We start from the raw sequence: 13,056 nt of genomic DNA on the forward strand, positions 1-13,056 counted from the left end.
TATAAAGGGCTAGCACATAATAAAGATTATACAGATGTTTGCTATTGTAACCTGTACTACCTAGAAGGACAATTGATTTCAGAGGGAGCACTTATTTAGTTTACTTTGTGCCTTTTATGCTGTTGCTGTGTGCTTAGTAATGCAAAGAAACCTTTTTTTTTTTTTTTTTTATTGGAGACAAGATCGTGATGCTTAGGATGATGAAACTTTATAACCTCTGCTCCCTTAGGAGAACCACACATCTCCCTCTCCCTTTTCCCCTCTCCAGCAGCTTTCATTTAGTGGTGTCATAATGTTGGTAGGATTAACTGACTCCAAAGCTAAAAATCTCAAAGGCAGACATCCATATATTTAAGATTTTATTTTAAGAATCAAAAGGTCCATGCACTAAATCAATATGCAAGACTTTTAATGACAACATCAGAAGTTGAGTTTATTGGTGAGAAGGAGGCAGAGCTTTACTTAGCATGACTAAACCCTTGAAGAGAAAAGACATTTTTAATGGGCAAGATAGTGTGGAACATATGCTAATTTTGGATAACTGAAATTTTGAATAATTGAGTTTAATTCTGTTTGTTTTTTGCTTAATCATTTGACTCCTAACAGCTACTGTTACAGAGTTAGTTGTTAAAGCTAAGTCCACAATAAACTCCCTGATAATGGCTCTAGCTGGCAATAAAACAGAATTGGGTTATAATACTCACTCATGCTCACTGTGTATACAAAAAGAAAATGTAGTTTTAATCTGCTTACATTAATTAAAATATAATGAATTAAGTGGATAACAAATTCCTTAGAAATTGAACTTTGACTGTCTAATTGTTAACAGTCTTAACATCACCCAGAAGAAAAAAAATATTAGCAAATCAAGAATTTCAAGGATTTAGGAGTTGAGAGATTGATTGTTATAAAATAAACATAAATCAAGCACCAAAAATTTATCCTTTAAAACAACTTTAAGGTATTAATGAACCTAACATACTGATAAATATGTAAAGCACATATATACATATATATATATACACATATATACAATGGAATATTACTCAGCCATAAAAAGAAATGAATTTGAGTTATTTGTAGTGAGATGGATGGACCTAGAGTCTGTCATACAGAGTGAAGTAAGTCGGAAAGAGAAAAACAAATACCGTAGGCTAACACATATATATGGAATCTAAGAAAAAAAAAAAAAGGTCATGAAGTACCTAGGGGTAAGACGGGAATAAAGACACAGACCTACTAGAGCATGGAGTTGAGGATATGGGGAGGGGGAAGGGTAAGCTGTGACAAAGTGAGAAAGTGGCATGGACATATATACACTACCAAACGTAAAATAGATAGCTAGTGGGAAGCAGCCACATAGCACAGGGAGATCAGCTTGGTGCTTTGTGACCACCTAGAGGGGTGGGATAGGGAGGGTGGGAGGGAGGGAGACGCAAGAGGGAACAGATATGGGAACATATGTATATGTATAACTGATTCACTTTGTTATAAAGCAGAAACTAACACACCATTGTAAAGCAATTATACTCCAATAAAGATGTTAAAAAAATAAAATTAAATAAATAAAAATACATCTTTACACATGGATTAAAGTCCTCTGAGAAAATTACCATAATTCAACTAGAAACTGAAGTACTACAAGGATCCAGGGTTATATCAAGAGATATGAAATCTAAAGAGGAGAAATGGGAAAAAGAAAACCAATTATTTTAAGTTGTTATTTTAGGTTTATTGAAAAAGCAAAAAATTTTCTTATGAACATGTTTTAATTTTTGTTGAATATTTCAAGATATTTTTTCTGAGCCTTCATGTCTCTATAGCTATTTATCTGCTTCATAACATATTCAATATATTCATAGTCGATTTATATTCAATAATTTGGTACCTAGCATGTGCCAGGCATTTTATTTTAAAGCAATAGAATTAATACTATTTACCAGAGAAGGGGCCATTTTCCTTTCTGAGCTTTTATTTTTGGAGTGATTTCCATAGCCTGACACGGAGACTGGGGCTTCATACAGTGTGTGATTTAACCCTTAGAGTGCTGTGCAGGTAGATGCTATCATCTCTGTTTCGTATGTGAAGAAAGGGAAGTTCAAGCTGAATAAAACTTGCTTTATGCCAAAGTTTAAACACCAAGTCTCTGTGACTATCAGTGTCCATACTTTTCAGCTGCTACTGAGAAATGACAGTGCAGCAATTATGACGAGGATCACTTGCACATTGTCTTTGCCTAAGAAAACCAGTATCAGTATCGTCTGTGGTCTAATGCTCAGAGCACAGGTTCTAAAGTCCAACCAATTAGGTGTAAGTCTTTGCTCTATTACTTTACACAATTGTGAATCTGAGCAAGCTCCTTAGTTAGCTTCCTAGAACATCAGTTTTCCCTATCTGTGAAACAGAGACATCAATAACAATAATATCATAGCAACTTGGGGACTATTACAAATTACAATTTGTGGAAAGCACTCGGCACAGAGCCTGGTTCATAGTATATATAAGCTAATACTACTATCAAAGCCAGAGAAAATTGATCAGAAAAATAAGCATTCACTATAAACATGTGGGGATAAACACTTAATACTTAGGGGGTGTTAATTAATCTCCTAGATATTAAATTTGGAGATCCTAAGTCATTTCATTTCTAAAAATTATAGTTTGAGTCTATGATTGTAAACGCATATATTTGTGTGAATAACTCTTTATTAGATGTATAATGCAATTGCAATATCTAAATGTATATGTCTTATCCAGAAACTCTGTTTTGAGAAATCTAATCCATTAGTGCATAGACATAAAGTTACATGTACAAAGATGTTCCTTGAATATTGTTTCTTATAGCAAAACAGTGAAAACAACCTAAATAATCACTAGCAGTTATGCTAGTAAATAAATTATAGTTCATCCATGTATGTATGATATCACAGGAAACTTTTAAAACTGACGTGGAAATATCTCTAGGATATGATGTTATGTGTTAAATGACAAGTAGCAGAATAATATATAGGGTGTAGTCCCATTTTAGGTAAAAAAATGTATGATTACATTTAGTATGTGGGCATGTAAATGCAAAGAATGTTGAGTTTTAAACTGCTAATAGTTATTTCTGGGGAAGAGGTTGAAGAGGAACTTTCAAGTTCGATATCTATACGTCCATATTATTTTATTCTTTTAGGTAAGAAAGTGTTTATGATTCACTTCTGCAATGAAAAGTGACTATTTTTTATAATGCTTCTAAAACAATACAGGAATAGGCATTTTCAGATTCTGTGCTGTGAAACATTTATATATGGGATGTGCAATGATCCTACCCTCTGTACATTCAGAAGAGCCCATTTGGTTCTATATCCAATATTTTAAGTAAAATATTAACAAACTTAGAATATATCCAAAACAGGGTGAATAGAATGATCTCTCTCTCTTTCTCTCATTCTCCCCGCCCTGCCACATACACATATACACATACACACACATAATGGGATGGACCCAGAGATGGAAAAAGCCTATGAAAAGTTTTGTTTGGAATCAAAGGGTAAGCAAAACCAGTAAAGCAAAATTTCAGTATGTCAGTTTTCCGAAGTAGTTTAGGATATGGTGATTTAGAAGAACAAAGAAAAGCAAGAAAGGGCTTCACACATATCAAATTAAGGATGTCGAGTTATGTTACTAGTGTATGAAACTTTAATTTTAACATTATCTGCCAAAATAAACTTTATTCCCCATAACTTAAAATGCATATGTATATATATATATGTATATATAATATACATATATTATATATAAATAGTTTATTATGTACAGCTAATTCCACTGTTATGGTGCAATAAGATTGATTTTGAAATAAAAATTTTTTTAAATAATATGTGTGTGTGTATAAAATGGCTGAAAGTAATCCCAATAGTTGTTCTTCAAATATTTAAGGGATAACCATAAAGAAAGGCTTCATTTATGTTTCCCTCAAAAGATAACGAGAACAAATGGTTAAGAACACACTATTGGTTTTATTGTTATTTTTATCATTAATTTGTTGTAAATTCAGCAACAGAAGTAGCTACATTTGGATGCCCATATCCCTTAAACCTAAATGGATATTTGGCAGGTAGTGGCAGGTAGGATGCAATAAAAAAGACATCTGTACTATAGAAAATATTGAATTAGATGATCTCTTCCAATTCAAAATTCCAGGATAATATGAACTTTGTCATGGTATTTTAAGGAGCAATTTTATATGCTCTGTGGTTTCCCAGTAGATACCAGTGATGAAGTTAACTTATAAAAGGATTAAGTATGAGTTAAAGTGAAATTTTAACATGCAATACATTCATTATAGAGACTCCTCTTTTGAGTGCTTTCTAATTGCCAGGTGTTTTCCTAAGTGTTTTTTCATGCATTGTCTCAGTGACATTACTTTAGGTATTTTTTTGTCCTCATATTCTTAGATTTGTAAATGAGATCGTAAGAAATAAATATCTCACCCTCAAGATCACTCAGACAATGTGGGTCCAGTATTTGCATCTAGGTGTACCTGACTCCTAATGCCATGCTCTTAACCACAATACTATATTTCTTCCCTATTTTAATTGTTTGCATATTGATTAAGTTATAGAGAGAGGAGTTAATAATTGTTATAAATAATAAAGGTATGTTGTCCACATATGATAAAACCAAGAATATTGGCATTATATTAATTGTTGGCTAGTAACCAGATAGACACGATAGTAGTTAGTAATTGGTCTAACTAGAGAGACCATATGACCTGGTTTGCCCAGGAGAGTTCCAGTTTATCACACCTATATTTATTTGTAATTACATGATGTAATTATAAACTGCATCCTCTTTCACTCTAAAAGTAATCTAGTTTGTTTAATCAATTATAACGATAATTGTATCTAGGAATTATAGGACAAAGATAATTATGGAAGCAAAGTGAAAGTTGATTTAGAACAAAACCATAATCTATGAAAAACTTAGAAACTAACTACACCTTCCAAGACTCAAAGGATGGCATGAAGAGATAAATTTCCTTGAACTTGTTACTAGAGGGAAAAATATATGGCATTCATATGTGATATCTAGGCATAATTAGTCTATATGTTCTTTCTGTTTTCAACCTGTAGGTGGCCACCACAAGCTACACTTATTAAACAACTCATTAGTAGCATTTTCAATACTGTCATCTTCAGATAATTAGCAATTTATTTAAATAACCAATTTCTGTAGAAATAATTGCCATGAAATGCCCTGAACCTACTTTTTTCATAAACTATAATAAAAGTGTTAAGATAATCCCTGACATTTGCAAATGCCATTAGTTCACCTTTCCTTTTGATAGTGCTATGGCATTATGTTTAAACAATTACCCGATAACACAGCAGTTTAATGAAACAGTACAGTAAGCACATTCTTCAATATGGCCAGCGAGGACATTCAGATTTAGAAAGAAATCAAGACATGTTAACATAGAGGAAAGACACACAGACCAAAGAAAAAGGATTATTGAAATAAGTACATTATTGCTATTTCCAACTTGGTTTAGTTTTCATAGTAGATGCTACAACATATGTACTCTCTTTGGAAACAAGAATGAAGAGTTTTGTAAATTGATTCATGTAATTGGATGGTGTCAGTTAAAATCGTATGAATCTATGAATATGTAAAATATACTCATCATATTATTTGTTCAGTAACCTCCACACACAAGAAACAAGTAGGGAATTTTTCTTACTCTCATTTTTCATGTATTTGTGTTTTTACTTACAAAATGGTATAAATTATCAAAGTAGAGTCATCAAGGAAAAACTATAAATGGCTTTTACATCTCAGATGGTATTTAGCATTTAAAATGGACCAGGGTTTCTAATCTCAGTTTCTTCCTTGTGATTCGGCTCCCTATTTTAAGAACTATTGATGAGGGCTCATAGTGTGTTTCTGAGTTACCAGAGATAAAACTCTCTGAGACCGTCACAGTTTTTAAGCTGTTGGTCTTCAGATTGGGATTGACACAGACACACTACTATATATAAAGTAGATAACTAATAAGGACCTACTGTATAGCACAGGGAACTCTACTCAATATTCCGTAATGGCCTATACGGGAAAAGAATTTTAAAAAGAGTGGATATATGTATATGAATAACTGATTCACTTTGTTGTACACCTGAAACTAACACAACATTGCAAATCAACTATATCCTAATAAAAATTTAAAAAAAAAACAACTAGAATTCAAAAGCAGTGACAATATCATTTTACGGCTTAAAGGAAATAATGCTGAGAACCTACTGAATACCAGGTGCTCTGCTAAGTTACTTACACATTATTTATATCTTCACAGGTCACATATGCATTATCCTCCTTGTACAGATGAAGAAATTCAGGCTCAAAAAAGTTAAATAGCATATGTATACAAGAAAGGCAGGGTTGTGTAGTAAAATAACACATTATAGCAATAAAACAATTAGTTCACAATGTGACCATAAAATTCATTGATGGGTTTGAATTTGAGGGCTTTTCTTTATTTCCAGATTACCATATGCCTCAGTCCCCCCCCCCCCGCATAAGTACTTCTGGCAGTACTGTAAGCTTATAAATATAATGAATTTACCAATTAATATATGACTCTTTAAAAATACACATATTTCCTTAGAGAAGAGATTCTGAACCATGACAGACTTAGCAAACTTGGTGTATAAACATCTCTCATAAGATTTTGCCTAAGGATGTTCAGGGCAAATGTTATCATACCACATAAAAATTTCACAGTCTATGTGTATTCAAAAATGGTTATTCGAAGAGGAGAAAGAGAAAGATTAAAATGACGATGATAATGTTGATGAACCAGAACTAGGCTTTGCTCTTGGAGAACCCAGGACAATTACAAGGGGGCATTTTTCTGAAGATATAAAAAATAACAAAAATTTTCCCACATCCACTAGGATCATATTATCTCTTTCTTTGTAAAGCCATGATTTCTTTCCTCTCTGAAATTCTGTACTCTGTTTACACTGTGGGTGGTTCCATGGTCAGGGTGTCCATGGTAGCACTTGACCTACTGTCAATCTATTCCTTTTATTCTCACTCTCTTTTTCACTTTACAATAAATTACATGTGTAAATCTCTGGGTCTTGTGATAAGGCTGCATTCCACAGTCTGCTGAAACCCAGGTTGTACAGCAAGCACTAAGGTTTTGTTCTCTCCTCTGGGCTGGACATCTCTCAAAGATATTAATGGGCTTTAACATTTTTTTTATTGAAGTATAGTTGATTTACAGTATTATATTAGTTTCAGGAGTACAGCACAGTGATTTGGCACTTTTACTGATTATAGTCCATTAAAAGTTATCAGAAGAGAATCGGTTAATTTTCTGTGCTATACAATATATCCTTGTTGCTTACCTATTTTATACACAGTAGTATCTCTTAATCCCATACCCCTATTTTGCCCCTCTCCCCATCAGTAACCACTAATTTATTTTCTATATCTGTGAGTCTGTTTGTTTTGAATATACATTCATTTGCATATACATTCGAGATATAAGTGATATATAATAGTTGCCTTTCTCTGTCTGACATATTTCAGTAAGTATAATATTTTCTAGCTCCAACCACGCTGCTTCAAATGGCAGAATTTCATGCTTTCTTATGGCTGAGTAATATTCCATTGTGTATATCTCACCTTCTTTATCCATTCATCGCTTTTTTTTCTTTTAACATCTTTATTGGAGTATAATTGCTTTAAAATGATGTGTTAGTTTCTGCTTTATAACAAAGTGAATCAGTTATACATATACATATGTTCCCATATCTCTTCCCTCTTGCGTCTCCCTCCCTCCCACCCTCCCTATCCCACCCCTCTAGGTGGTCACAAACCACCGAGCTGATCTCCCTGTGCTATGCGGCTGCTTCCCACTAGCTATCCATTTTACGTTTGTTAGTGTATATATGTCCATGCTACTCTCTCATTTTGTCACAGCTTACCCTTCCCCCATTCTCTAGTAGGTCTGTGTCTTTATTCCTGTCTTACCCCTAGGTACTTCATGACCTTTTTTTTTTTTTCTTAGATTCCATATATATGTGTTAGCATACGGTATTTGTTTTTCTCTTTCTGACTTACTTCACTCTGTATGACAGATTCTAGGTCTATCCACCTCACTACAAATAACTCAATTTCGTTTCTTTTTATGGCTGAGTAATATTCCATTGTATATATGTGCCACATCTTCTTTATCCATTCATCTGTTGATGGACACTTAGGTTGCTTCCATGTCCGGGCTATTTTAAATAGAGCTGCAATGAACATTTTGATACACGACTCTTTTTGAATTATGGTTTTCTCAGGGTATATGCCCAGTAGTGGGATTGCTGGGCTGGATGGGAGTTCTATTTTTAGTTTTTAAGGAACCTCCATAATGTTCTCCATAGTGGCTGTATCAATTTACATTCCCACCAACAGTGCAAGAGTGTTCCCTTTTCTCCACACCCTCTCCAGCATTTATTGTTTCTAGATTTTTTGATGATGGCAATTCTGACCGGTGTGAGATGATATCTCATTGTAGTTTTGATTTTCATTTCTCTAATGATTAATGATGTTGAGCATTCTTTCATGTGTTCGTTGGCAATCTGTATATCTTCTTTGGAGATATGTCTGTTTAGGTTTTCTGCCCATTTTTGGATTGGGTTGTTTGTTTTTTTGTTATTGAACTGCATAAGCTGCTTGTAAATTTTGGAGGTTAATCCTTTGTCAGTTGCTTCATTTCCAAATATTTTCTCCCATTCTGAGGGTTGTCTTTTGGTCTTGTTTATGGCTTCCTTTGCTGTGCAAAAGCTTTGAAGTTTCATTAGGTCCCATTTGTTTATTTTTGTTTTTATTTCCATTTCTCTAGGAGGTGGGTCAAAAAGGATCTTGCTGTGATTTATGTCATAGAGTGTTCTGCCTATGTTTTCCTCTAGGAAAACATATTAATGGGCTTTAACTTTTTTTTATTGAAGTATAGTTGATTTATAGTATTATATTAGTTTCAGGAGTACAGCACAGTGATTCGGTACTTTTACTGATTATAGTCCATTAAAAGTTATCAGAAGAGAATCAGTTAATTTTCTGTGCTATACAATATATCCTTGTTGCTTATCTATTTTATACACAGTAGTTTGTATATCTTAATCCCATATCCCTATGTTTTCCTTTAATCCATTTAGAGTTTATTTTTGTGTATGGTGTTAGGGAGTGTTCTAATTTCATACTTTTACATGTACCTGTCCAGTTTTCCCAGCACCACTTACTGAAAAGGTTGTCTTTTCTCCACTGTATATTCTTGCCTCCTTTATCAAAGATAAGGTGACCATGTGTGCGTGGGTTTATCTCTGGGCTTTCTATCCTGTTCCATTGATCTATTTTTCTGTTTTTGTGCCAGTATCATACTGTCTTGATTACTGTACCTTTGTAGTACAGTCTGAAGTCAGGGAGCCTGATTCCTCCAGCTCCATTTTTCATTCTCAAGATTGCTTTGGCTATTTGGGGTCTTTTATGTTTCCATACAAATTGTGAAATTTTTTGTTCTAGTTCTCTGAAAAATGCCAGTGGTAGTTTGCTAGGGATTGCATTGAATCTGTAGATTGCTTTGGTTAGTAGAGCCATTTTCACAATGATGATTCTCCCAATCCAAGAACATGGTGTAGCTCTCCATCTATTTGTATCATCTTTAATTTCTTTCATCAGTGTCTTATAATTTTCTGCATACAGGTCTTTTGTCCTAGGTAGGTTTATTCCTAGATATTTTATTCTTTCTGTGTAATGGTAAATGGGAGTGTTTTCTTGATTTCACTTTCAGATTTTTCATCATTAGTGTATAGGAATGCAAGAGATTTCTGTGCATTATTTTGTATCCTGCTACTTTACCAAATTCATTGATTAGCTCTAGTCGTTTTCTGGTAGCATCTTTAGGATTCTCTATGTATATAGTATCATGTCATCTACAAACAGTGACAGCTTTACTTCTTCTTTTCCGATTTGGATTCCTTTTATTTCCTTTTCTTCTCTGATTGCTGTGGCTAAAACTTCCAAAACTATGTTGAATAAGAGTGGTGAGAGTGGGCAAACTTGTCTTTTTCCTGATCTTAGTGGAAATGCTCTCAGTTTTTCACCATTGAGGACGATGTTGGCTGTGGGTTTGTCACATATGGCCTTTATTATGTTGAGGTAGGTTCCCTCTATGCCTACTTTCTGCAGAGTTTTTATCATAAATGGGTGTTGAATTTTGTCGAAAGCTTTCTCTGCATCTATTGAGATGATCATATGGTTTTTCTCCTTCAATTTGTTAAGATGGTGTATCATGTTGATTGATTTGCGTATATTGAAGAATTCTTGCATTCCTGGAATAAACCTCACTTGATCATGTGTATGATCCTTTTAATGTGCTGTTGGATTCTGTTTGCTAGTATTTTGTTGAGGATTTTTGCATCTATGTTCATCAGTGATATTGGCCTGTAGTTTTCTTTCTTTGTGACATCCTTGTCTGGTTTTGGTATCAGGGTGATGGTGGCCTCGTAGAATGAGTTTGGGAGTGTTCTTCCCTCTGCTATATTTTGGAAGAGTTTGAGAAGTTTAGGTGTTAGCTGTTCTCTAAATGTTTGATAGAATTCGCCTGTGAAGCCACCTGATTCTGGGCTTTTGTTTGTTGGAAGATTTTTAATCACAGTTTCAATTTCAGTGCTTGTGATTGGTCTGTTCATATTTTCTATTTCTTCCTGATTCAGTCTCGGCAGGTCATGCATTTCTAAGAATTTGTCCATTTCTTCCAGGTTGTCCATTTTATTGTCATAGAGTTGCTTGCAGGAATCTCTCATGATCCTTTGTATTTCTGCAGTGTCAGTTGTTACTTCTCCTTTTTCATTTCTAATTCCATTGATTTGAGTCTTCTCCCTTATTTTCTTGATGAGTCTGGCTTATGGTTTATAAATTTTGTCTATCTTCTCAAAGAACCAGCTTTTAGTTTTATTGATCTTTGCTATCGTTTCCTTCATTTCTTTTTCACTGATTTCTGATCTGATCTTTATGATTTCTTTCCTTCTGCCAACTTTGGGGGGTTTTTTTTGTTCTTCTTTCTCTACTTGCTTTAGGTGCAAGGTTAGGTTGTTTATTTGAGATGTTTCCTGTTTCTTAAGGTAGAACTGTATTGCTATAAACTTCCCTCTTAGAACCGTTTTTGCTGCATCCCATAGGTTTTGGGTCATTGTGTCTCCATTGTCATTTGTTTCTAGGTTTTTTTGGTTTTTTTTGCGGTACGTGGGCCTCTCACTGTTGTGGCCTTTCCCATAGCGGAGCACAGGCTCCGGATGCACAGGTTCAGCAGCCATGGCTCACAGGCCTAGCCGCTCTGTGGCATGTGGGATCTTCCCGGGCCGGGGCATGAACCCATGTCCCCTGGATTGGCAGGCAGACTCTCAACCACTGTGCCACCAGGGAAGCCGTGTTTCTAGGTATTTTTTGATTTCCTCTTTGATTTCTTCAGTGATCATTTCATTACTAAGTAGTGTATTGTTTAGCCTCCATGTGTTTATATTTTTTACAGATCTTTTCCTGTAATTGATATCTAGTTTCATAGCATTGTGATTTGAAAAGATACTTGATACGATTTCAATTTTCTTAAATTTACCAAGGCTTGATTTGTGACCCAAGATATGATCTATCCTGGAGAATGTTCCATGAACACTTGAGAAAAATGTGTATTCTGTTGTTTTTGGATGGAATGTCCTATAAATATCAATTAAGTCCATCTTGTTTAATGTATCATTTAAAGCTTGTGTTTCCTTATTTATTTTCATTTTGGATGATCTATCCATTGGTGAAAGTGGGGTGTGAAAGCCCCCTACTATGATTGTGTTACTGTCGATTTCCCCTTTTATGGCTGTTAGTATTTGCCTTATGTATAGAGGTGCTCCTATGTTGGGTGCATAAATATTTACAATTCTTATACCTTCTTCTTGGATCGATCCCTTGATCATTATGTAGTGTCCTCCTTTGTCTCTTGTAATAGTCTTTATTTTAAAGTCTATTTTGTCTGATATGAGAATTGCTACTCCAGCTTTCTTTTGATTTCCATTTGCATGGGATATCTTTTTCCATCCACTCACTTTCAGTCTGTATGTGTCTCTAGCTCTGAAGTGGGTCTCTTGTAGACAGCATATATACGGGTCTTGTTTTTGTATCCATTCAGCCAGTCTGTGTCTTTTGGTGGGAGCATTTAATCCATTTACATTTAAGGTAATTATCGATATGTATGTTGCTATTCCCATTTTCTTAATTGTTTTGGGTTTGTTACTGTAGGTCTTTTTCTTCTCTTGTGTTTCTTGCCTAGAGAAGTTCCTTTAGCATTTGTTTTAAAGCTGGTTTGGTGGTGCTGAACTCTCTCAGCTTTTGCTTGTCTGTAAAGGTTTTAATTTCTTCATCAAATCTGAATGAGATTGTTGCTGGGTAGAGTAATCTTGGTTGTAGGTTTTTCTCCTTCATCAGTTTAAATACGTCCTGCCACTCCCTTCTGGCTTGCAGAGTTTCTGCTGAAAGATCAGCGGTTAACCTTATGGGGACTCTCTTGTGTGTTATTTGTTGTTTTTCCCTTGCTGCTTTTCATATGTTTTCTTTGTATTTAATTTTAATAGTTTGATTAATATGTGTCTTAGCATGTTTCTCCTTGGATTTATCCTGTATGGGACTCTCTGTGCTTCCTGGACTTGATTAACTATTTCCTTTCCCATATTAGGGAAGTTTTCAACTATAATCTCTTCAAATATTTTCTCAGTCCCTTTCTTTTTCTCTTCTTCTTCTGGGACCCCTATAATTCGAATGTTGGTGCATTTAATGTTGTCCCAGAGGTCTCTGAGACTCTCCTCAATTCTTTTCATTCTTTTTTCTTTATTCTGCTCTGCGGTAGTTATTTCCACTATTTTATCTTCCAGGTCACTTATACGTTTTTCTGCCTCAGTTATTCTGCTATTGATCCCTTCTAGAGTATTTTTAATTTCATTTATTGTGCTGTTCATCATTGCTTGTTTCCTCTTT

At 34.5% G+C, this 13,056-nt stretch overlaps 1 protein-coding gene across 1 annotated transcript in view; it reads right to left on the reverse strand.

Annotated features, from left to right (window-relative positions):
* The window catches only part of DPYD (dihydropyrimidine dehydrogenase), an 806,187-nt gene that overhangs the window by 151,889 nt on the left and 641,242 nt on the right, over positions 1 to 13,056 (reverse strand). The gene's annotated exons all lie outside the window — the stretch shown is intronic.

This window comes from Pseudorca crassidens, chromosome 2 (genome assembly GCF_039906515.1).
Source record: "Pseudorca crassidens isolate mPseCra1 chromosome 2, mPseCra1.hap1, whole genome shotgun sequence".
Taxonomy (NCBI): domain Eukaryota; kingdom Metazoa; phylum Chordata; class Mammalia; order Artiodactyla; family Delphinidae; genus Pseudorca; species Pseudorca crassidens.